Genomic DNA, 10,223 nt, shown 5'->3' with positions numbered 1-10,223 from the left:
TTTTTGTATGGGTGTGTGGAACATTTTTGAGTTAAATCCAAAATATTGGTATAGAAGGGCTACTAGCCGAAGGGGTAGGTTTCCAAAGGTAGTATAGGGATTTGGTGCCCTAAACCAAAAATAGTGTTTGAAAGAGTCCATATGACATGTGCTAGCCAAATTCAAAATCCCAAGGAGTTGGGGTCACTGGTAAATCATGTTTGAGGTATTGAAGCCTTTTACTCATCTTGAGTAGGCCTAAGCTTAGTGAATGTGTGTGTAGTTTCATCCAAGGTGTAGAGTCCTTCCTTGCATGACCCTTGTGAGTAGTTAAGGGGTCACTAGTCTAACCTTGTTTGGGCTTTTCATTAGGAGTTTGGGTAGGCCTCTGCATCACCCATGCTTCTCCACCAACCGTGCATCTATGAAATTATGAGTTGCACCTATATCAAGTAGAGAAATGACTCTTTAACCAGCCAAGAGTCCATGCAACCTCAAAGATCCTTCTTCCTCCATGCTAGACATATGAGCTTCGTATAGATCAAATTCCCCTTCATTTTTAACTCCTTTCTCTGAATTTTTAGTCTTTGAATCATCTTGATTAGCTTGACGGTCTGTGTTATCAGTCATGTTTTCTCCCTCATAAAACCACTCCATATGCCTATTTTGACCCTTAGACTTGAGGGGACAATCATGGTTTTGATCATAAGGGCCCTTGCAATGAAAACAAAGTTTCCTTCTATGCAATTCATTAAGTGTTTCCCTATCCAAAGGTACTGCAAACTTCTTCTTTTGGTACACATTTTCTGATTTCTTTGGATCAAATTTGTTGTCATTAAATGATGAGGATGGTATTGAGTTGTTTAGAGTGAACTTACTATGAGGAGTAGTAAGTTCCATGATGTGTTCCTTCCTCATGGCTTCTTGCAAGGTAGGGGGATCAAAATCCTTAATCCAACCCTTCATAGGCTCATAAAGACCTTCAACAAAAAGAACGACCAACCTTCTCTCTGAGATATTAGTTACCATGACTGAGAGCTTCTGAAATTCACTGATGTAAGATTCCAAGCAGTCAATTTGTTTCAGCTGAACTAAATTCCTAAAATACAACTCTAGATCTCTTTTATCAAAACACTCAACCAATCTATCCATGAATTATTGGTATGTAGTAATAAGGTCATGATGCAAGGTAACCATCCCATGGTGCCACCAGTCATGGGCTACCCCATCCAAATGCAAAGATGCAAACTTAATAGTATCTTCTTCTAGCATAGGATGTAGGGTCAAGAAGGTATCCAACTTGCTAATCCAAGCTCTAGTTGTGACTCTACCACTCCCATCAAAGGTAGAAAGTGTGACCTTGTTGATTGCATATTTGAGATCATTAGTTTTATTCAAAGGTTTCCTATCATTCCAATTCCACTTCTTGCTATGTTCCCTCTTCTGACTCATAAACCTATCAAAGTTAAGATGTTCCTTAACTTTTGGTCGTAATGCATCCCATTCATCATGAAGTGTTTTCACATTAACTGTAAAGGCCACCTCATCTTCCTCCTTATCCACATCCTCTTCCTCAAGTTCATTTCTTACAAAGGTTGGGCATGTAGACCTATCATAGGTGTGTTTGGGCGTCACTCTTTCCCTTGGGCGACCAAAAACACTTCCATTTTCTTCCTGGTTCTGATTATACTCCCTTGTAATAGTGATCTATTGTATGCCCATAGTCAACTGCTGCAACACATTTGCCACCTATCGTTGCCCTGTTACTAGACCCCTCATAATAATTTTGGCTTTTCAGTCCTCATTGTTAACAACCTCTCTGTGTGGCTCACCATAATTCTTGTCCCCCATAATTTCCAATGGTATCTCTTCAATTTAATTCGGATCACTTTGTGAACTAGGTCTCCTATGTGTATAATATTTGTGAGGCCCAAACTGTCGTTGACGCATAAGGACTTCTAACCCTCCAGGAAGGAAGGATCAGAGCTCTAATACCATTGTAGGAACCCTGTTGGTTCTAACTCTCCTGAAATACTATTGCTGTTGTGTTTTTGGATTTTCAAGGTTTTTTAACAATTTTAAAGCACAAAATAACACGTGTCAGGCAAGAATTGCACATAAAACCAAATAGAAATAAAATTGAGAGAAACAACAACTATATTATGAATAAGAAAACCGCTACAATAAATCCTACTGCTAATTGCATACATGTGGGTCCTTAGCTTATTTTAAATGAAGAAATTTGGTGTTTGCCAACCAAAACTGGGAAACTGACCAAAATAGCCCTACAATTCCAGAATGTGATTTCTCTGAGCTAGAAAGTTGATGGTATAGCTTGAAAAGACTAGGTGTTAGGAAATGTGCACTCAAAATGCACTTTGGGTAGGCGTTTCAGCCTCCCAGGCAAAATGCCCTCTCTCCAGAGCCCACGTGCCAAAGCTGATTGATACGACCAGAAAGGAATCTTGTACAACTAGTTATTGAACTGGTATGATGCTGCTAATGAGGCATCTAACCTTTATTGCCTCTTTCCTTATTCAAAATCTATAAATAATTAACACAAATAACCTTTGATGAAGCACATGAAGACTTTTGTGTGAAGCCCTCTCCATTTGCAATAATTTAGCTGATCTTTCACAACCTCAAAATCATAGATCCATGAAGATTGAATGTTATTCAATAGAAAACCCTTTGAAACCCTTTTCTCAAACAATCCACAGAGAAAATATCAAGCAATGTCAAATAATCAATAATGAGTTTGAATTGCCTTGAAATTCCTTATAACCCCCAAATGGCACGATTTTCACTAAGTACACCCAAATGAATTTTAAATACATTAAAATGTATTTAATTAACTTTGCATAGTTTGATAGTCAATTTGGGTGCCCAAAATCATTTAAGTGATTTAATAGAAATCACTTAATAATAATAAGTGACTTTTTAATTTAATAAAGTCACTTTATGACTTTATGATAACCTTATAAGTTAATTAAATAACTTAGCCACTAGAATATTAATATCTCCTTCATTATTCAGTCTTTTGACGTGTCGCCTGAAGAAGGAGTCAATACTAAATAATCCCCATGTGTCCAGGTGCCCTGACTAAAAATAACACAACTACTAGATTGACTTACTATAAATAGTAAGTCCCTCAACTAATCCCACACACTAATTGTTGAGGCCTTGGAATTGAACCCAATAATGAACTGAAGAAGTAGAACTACCACTGAGACCCTCTATCCAGAATGTTAGCCTATGAGAGTCCAAAATAATAGGCTAACCCATCACTCACAAAAACTGACTAGAGTGGGGACATCACACTTTCTTTTAGATACAATTTACTTTGTTCTTATGGTAGTCCTCAATTTTTTAGACTATGCATTAATTAGTATTTGATGTTGATGGTATGATGAAAGAATACGTATCTGATAGATTACTAAGAGGGTGGGGGGGGGGGGGGTGACTCAGTAAACTCAAAAACTCATACAGACTTCCCAAACTCAAAATCAAACTCACAAAGTAAACTTCCGCTTGTCAAGATCAATACTTATAAGAATACTCAACATCAATCGGTTAACTGTTATACCAACTTAACAATAAATATCATTCAACTTGTAAACATCAACATACTTCATCTCTCAATGATTCCAGTTATCATGCCTTATCTGAATAGTTAAGTAGTTAATCAAATCAACAACTAAGATCATAACCACAAAATCATTCACCACTTGACACAAATATTTATACGTGGAAAACCCAAATAGGTAAAAACCATGGTGAGATGAGACTCACAAGATAGCTATCTGAACTCTTCTGAAGTTCACCCTGTTAGGAGCCAAGCCTGTTAAATATTTTACAATAAGTCTTTTTAAGAACTGTTTCTATTAGGAACCACCCGGTTAAGGGATTTACAAAAATGCCTTGATGAAAAGAAAAATACCCTGTTAGGAGTAACCTCGATAGAGGGTTTGCAAATCCAAGCTAATGGACCACCTTGTTAGAGGATTTAAACAGTAACCAAGCTTGTTAGAGCTTACCTAGTTAGGGGATTTCAATTCTACTGTAATTGTTAGAAAACAACAGGTTTTCTTGATCTGTCTGAATAGCACTACATTTGTTTGATCAGATCCTTCTTAAGGTTCAATCTACCTTTACACAAACTGCAGATCCATTCACTGGTTAGGCAACCACACACTCAACTGATTTTAGCCAACACCTTGCCAACACTTTTACAAACAACTTCATCATCCTTAAATACAAATCAATTAGGTCGGTAACACAACAAAAACTAACTCTCTCATAGAGATTACAAAAAAATCAGTTCAAGTGTGACCGTTGGATTTACATAGCAATTAATACACATTCTTCAAGAAAATTCCAACCGCTCCATGATCACTACTTCATCGGACTTTGTAACTCATCACGCACTTTGCATTAGATGCAATCCACTTTTCTTATTCCCTAGACAATCAAACAAACAAACAAACACGCCAAAATAATCTGAACTTATCCTCATACAATGATCACACGTGTCACTATCATTACTGCTCATCATTAGATCTTAAACCAACAAATATTGATCGATGAGGGTTTAACAAAATCAACTGGTAGGGTTTACCAGTTACAATGCATAGAAAGGTTTTAACCTTATACACTGGTTTAACTCACAAACTAACATACTGGTTTACCACATCTTGCTCAAATCTCTTCCTACCGATTACAAGCCAATATCAATAACAACAACAATATTAGCAATATCATAAATACCATTACCGATTCAATTGACATCAATGACAACATAGCATATCATTAATGCAATCTTAATACAAATTCTCACAATCTCCCCCTTTGGCATTGATGGCAATACAAACATCAATGCCTCTCATTTTTGCTATGATTGGTGAATAGGAATCCTTGTTTACATTACCAAGTAGTCACCATGCTCTGTTTGTCTTCAACCTATCACTGGTTTCCCTTTGCCAATCACATAATTCTTCTCCTCAATCACATAATTCTTCTTCCCCTTTGACAACAATGCCAAATTGAAAGTAAAACATGTAATTAACACTATGCATCAACAACATACTGCAACTAGATGCTCCCCCTATGGAATACATCCACTTCTACATCAATCAATGTAAAATTCTGCAAGTGATTCAGGGACTGATGTAATCAACATCATTGTCAACTAACTTTGTGAAGGGGTACAACCCCTATTTGTCTTCTAAGACACTCAAAAGTGGTCTTAGGCAGAGATTTGGTAAAGATATCTGCAAGCCGCTCCTTGGTAGAAACATGCTATAAGATAACATCTTTACTTTGAATTTTTTCCCTCAAAAAGTGATACTACAATTCAATGTGCTTGGTACGAGGGTGCAAAACAAGATTCTTAGAAATATTAATGGCACTTGTATTATCACATTAAATCTTTATAGGTTCTGAGATTTTCATCTTGAAACCTTCCAAAATGTGTCTCATCCAAATAACCTGTGTGCAATTCATATAAGCTGCAACATACTCAGCTTCAGGAGTAGATTGTGAAGTACAACTCTGCTTTTTACTTCTCCATGAAACTAGCCTTCCTCCAAGAAAAAATGCTCCACCACTAGTGCTTTTCTGGTCATCAATATTTCCTGCCCAATCAACATCTGTGTACACTTTCAAATCAAAATTTCCTCCATATGGATACCATAATTCATAGTAAATTGTACCTTTCAGATACCTAAAAATTCTCTTGGTTGCTATTAGATGTGCTTTCTTTGGATTCTTCTGAAATCTAGAAACTATACCAATTGCATGGGCAATATCCGGTCTACTGTGAACAACATAGTGTAATTTTCCAATTATTGACCTATATTCCTTTTCATCAACAGACTTAGATTCATCTTCCTTGGATAACTTACAACCTGTAACCATTGGAGTTCCAACTGGTTTATAGTCACTCATGCCAAAAGTCTTCAAAACCTCTTTCACATAGTTAGATTGAGTAATGAAAATACCACTTCATTTGCTGTATCTGCAAGCCTATGAAATTTTTTATTTCCCCTACTAAAGACATATCAAACTCATTGTTCATTTCATCTGCAAAATTGTTTCTCATGACATCATTACCTCCAAAAATAATATCATCAACAAATACTTCAGTGACCAATATTTCATCTCCTTCAGACTTGAGATAAATATTGCTATCATCACTACTTCTTGTAAAGCCTATCTTCATTAGATGTGTATGAAGCCTTTCATACCATGATTTGGGTGCCTACTTTAATCCATACAGAGCTTTATGCAATCTGTATACCATGTCTTTCTCATATGTCAAAGCATAGCCATCAGGTTTCTCTATGTATACCTCTTCTTCCAATATCCCATTAAAAAATTCAGACTTAACATCCATTTGGTATACCTTGAACTTCTTATGGGTTGTAAATGCAAGTAATGTTCTAACATCTTCCAGCATTGCTACTGGTGCAAAATTTTTGCCATAATCTTCTCCTTCTTCTTGTGCATAACCTTTGCAAAATAATCTTGCCTTGTTGTGAACTACAACACCATCTTCATTTAACTTGTTTCTAAACATCCATTTAGTACTTATAACATTCTTATTTACCGGTCGGGGTACTAGGGTCCAAGTGTTGTTCTTCTCAATTTGATCCAATTCCTCCTCCATAGCTTTAACCCAATGATCATCACCAAATGTCTCCTTAGCACTTCTAGGTTCAATGGTGGAAATCATGCAAGAGTTGTCTCTAATTCTCCTTCTAGTAAGTACTCCAACATCCTTATCCCCAATAATTTTCTCAGGATTGTGATTTAGTCTCACATATATAGGAATAACATGATCATTCTCTTCAAGTTCAATTTCTTCATTATAATCTTCTTCTGAATTTATTTATTCCGGTTGAACAAGTGCATCAGAATTTGCTTTATCGGTTTCTGATTTAACATTTTCAGGTTCCAAAAGAAAAATGCAAGGATCTTCATCCTTTTTCTCTGAACTGGTTTCCTCTGAGACTTCAGGACATTCATCTACATGAACATCAACACTCTCAACAATTCTCTATGTCCGGTTGTTGAAGCATTTGTAGGCCTTACTCTTGGTGGAATAGCCAAGAAATATGCCTTCATCACTCTTAGCTTCAAACTTGCTTAAGTAATTGTCTCTCTTAATAAAACATTTGCTACCAAATATCTTGAAATAGCTAACATCAGGTGATCTCCAATACCAATATTTATAAGGGGTCTTGTCCTTACCTCTTTTCATCAAAACTCAATTCATTGTGTAGACAGTTGTACTTACAGCTTCTTTCCAAAATGTTTTCGCTACACCTCTGTGTATCAACATTTTCCTAGCAGATTCAACCATTGACAGATTGTTCCTCTCTGCTATACCATTCTGCTATAGTGTCCTTGGTGCAGAAAGTTGCTGCTTGATACCATTCTCATCACAATACTTAGTGAATTCAACAAAAATAAATTCACTGCCTTGATCTGTTCTCAGACATTTTATCTTTTTGCCACTCTCTTTCTTAGCTAAGGCCTTGAATGTCTTGAACTTACCAAAAGATTCATTCTTATCCTTCAAGAATGTGACCCACATCATCCTTGAACAATCCAGTGAAGATCATAAAATATGTATCACCTTGAATGCTTCTTGATCTTATTGGTCCACATAGATCTGTATGAACCAAATCTAACAAGTTCTCTGTTGAGAAGGACTTTCTCTTGAAAGTTGAAGAAGCCATCTTTCCTAACTGGCATTTTTTGCAAAGAGCATTAACCAGTTTGTCTAGCTGAGGTAGACCTCTTACTGTCTTGGACTTGCTTACTTTAACAATTTTATCAAAGTTTATATGAAAAAATATCCTATGCCAAAGCCAACAATCATCTATCTTTGCAATCAAATAGTTGCTAACTTTAGGATTAAGATGAAATATATTACCTTTGGTTTGTTTCTTGGTTGCAATAAATTCACCTTTGTTGTCAAAGATTCTGCACATACCATTTCTAAACTCCAGTGGGTATCCTTTGTCATTAAGTTGTGCCACACTCAGAAGATTGTGCTTTAGACCTTCAACCCAATAAACATCATCAACACTTCTCTTCCCATTAAGAGAAATAACTCCCTTACCTTTGACCATACAGGGTGAGTCATTTCCAAATATGACAACACCACCATCAAATTCCCTCAAGGAAAGAAATTTTCTACGATCACCGGTCATGTGATGTGAACAGCCATTATCAATGATCCAATCATCAAAGTTATCCATCCTGGACACTAGTGCTTTCTGATCTGATATCTCTTCCTTAATTGCTATAAACACAATGTCTTCACTAGTATCATCATCATATTTTTCATCAGTAATACCACTATCAACCACTATAAGACAATCTCTCTTACCTTTGCCCTTATACTTCCTGAATTTGTCTCTCTTGTATTCATTTTCACTATAGGACAATTATCTTCTATATGACCAATCTTGTTGCATGCAAAACATTTTAAAGGTAGCTTACCTCTATATTTCAAAGTGCCTCTAGGTAGTTGTTTTTCCAAGAATGCTTTAAGTTCCACTAAGTTGTCTTCATCATCAACATCTCTGCTAGATCTAGATTCATAGCTATGGCTGGTATCTCTACTTTTTCTCATAGATGGATCAGAGACAAAAGCTCTGAATGCATATTTTGATTTCTGTACACTACCATCATAGCCATTTAATTCAAAAGAAGTAAGCTTTCCAATGATAGAGTCAAGAGTTACCTTAGTTTTGTTAATGGACTTTATCTCCTAAATAGCTGCAACTCGTATAGCATAGACCGATAGTAGGGTTCTCAATACCTTACTGATTATTATGGCATCTTCCACTTTCCCTCCTACACCCTTTATTTCACCAACTATCTCTTTTATCCTTTGAGAATATTCCTGGATATTCTCACCTTCAAACATTCTCATGTCATCAAATTTTCCTCTTAGGCTCTCTTCTTTAGCAATCTTAACATGTTCATCACTGCTATAAATCTCTTCAAGTTTCTTCCATAGTTCATATGCAGTTTCAAGACCATGAACACGTACATATTCAATATCAAACAGGGAACTGATAATAGCCTCCAATGCTTGATGATTTTCTTGTTGTTCTTTCTTTTGATCATCAGTCAAAGTTCCTATAGGTGCAACATACTGAGTTTCTACATGATCCCAGTACTAACTTCCAAGACTCTTGATGTAAATATTCATTCCATTGCTCCATATCCTATAGTTATCTTTGTTGAACATCAGACCTTCCTTCTTCATCATGATCTACAAGATCTTTTCCTCAAGTTGTTAGACTTTACATTAAAGAGGACTTGAGACGCTTTGATACCAATTGATGGTATGATGAAAGAATAAGTATCTGGTAGATTACTGAGAGGGGGGGGGGGGAGTGAATCAGTAAACGAAAAAACTGATACAAACTTCTCAAACTCAAAATCAAACTCACAAAGTAAACTTCCACTTGTCAAGATCAATACTTATAAAAATACTCAACATCAACCGGTTAATTGTTATACCAACTTAACAGTAAACATCATTCAACTTGTAAACATCAACATACTTTATCTCTCAATGATTCCAGTTATCATGCCTTATCTTAATAGTTAATTAGTTAATCAAATCAACAACTAAGATCATAACCACAAAATCAGTCACCACTTGACAAAAATATTTATACGTGGAAAACCCAAATAGGTAAAAACCATGGTGAGATGAGATTCACAAGATAACTATCAGAACTCTTTTGAAGTTCACCCTGTTAGGAGCCAATCTTGTTAAAGATTTTATAATAAGTCTTGTTAAGAACTGATTCTATTGGGAACCACCCGGTTAAGGGATTTACAAAAATGCCTTGATGAAAAGAAAAATACCCTGTTAGGAGTAACCTCAGTAGAGGGTTTGAGAATCCAAGCTAATGGACCACCTTGTTAGAGGATTTAAATAGTAACCAAGCTTGTTAGAGCTTACCTGGTTAGGGGATTTCAATTCTATTGTAATTGTTAGAAAACAACAATTTTTCTTGATCTGTCTGAATAGCACTACATTTGTTTGACTAGATCCTTCTTAAGCTTCAATCTGCCTTTACACAAACCGTAGATCCATTCACCGGTTAGGCAACCGCACACTCAACTGATTTCAGCCAACACCTTGCCAACACTTTTACAAACAACTTCATCATCCTTAAATACAAATCAATTAGGTTGGTAACACAACAAAA

This window comes from Cryptomeria japonica, chromosome 11, assembly GCF_030272615.1.
Source record: "Cryptomeria japonica chromosome 11, Sugi_1.0, whole genome shotgun sequence".
In the NCBI taxonomy this organism is placed as follows: Eukaryota; Viridiplantae; Streptophyta; class Pinopsida; order Cupressales; family Cupressaceae; genus Cryptomeria; species Cryptomeria japonica.
This window is presented reverse-complemented; position numbering follows the sequence as displayed.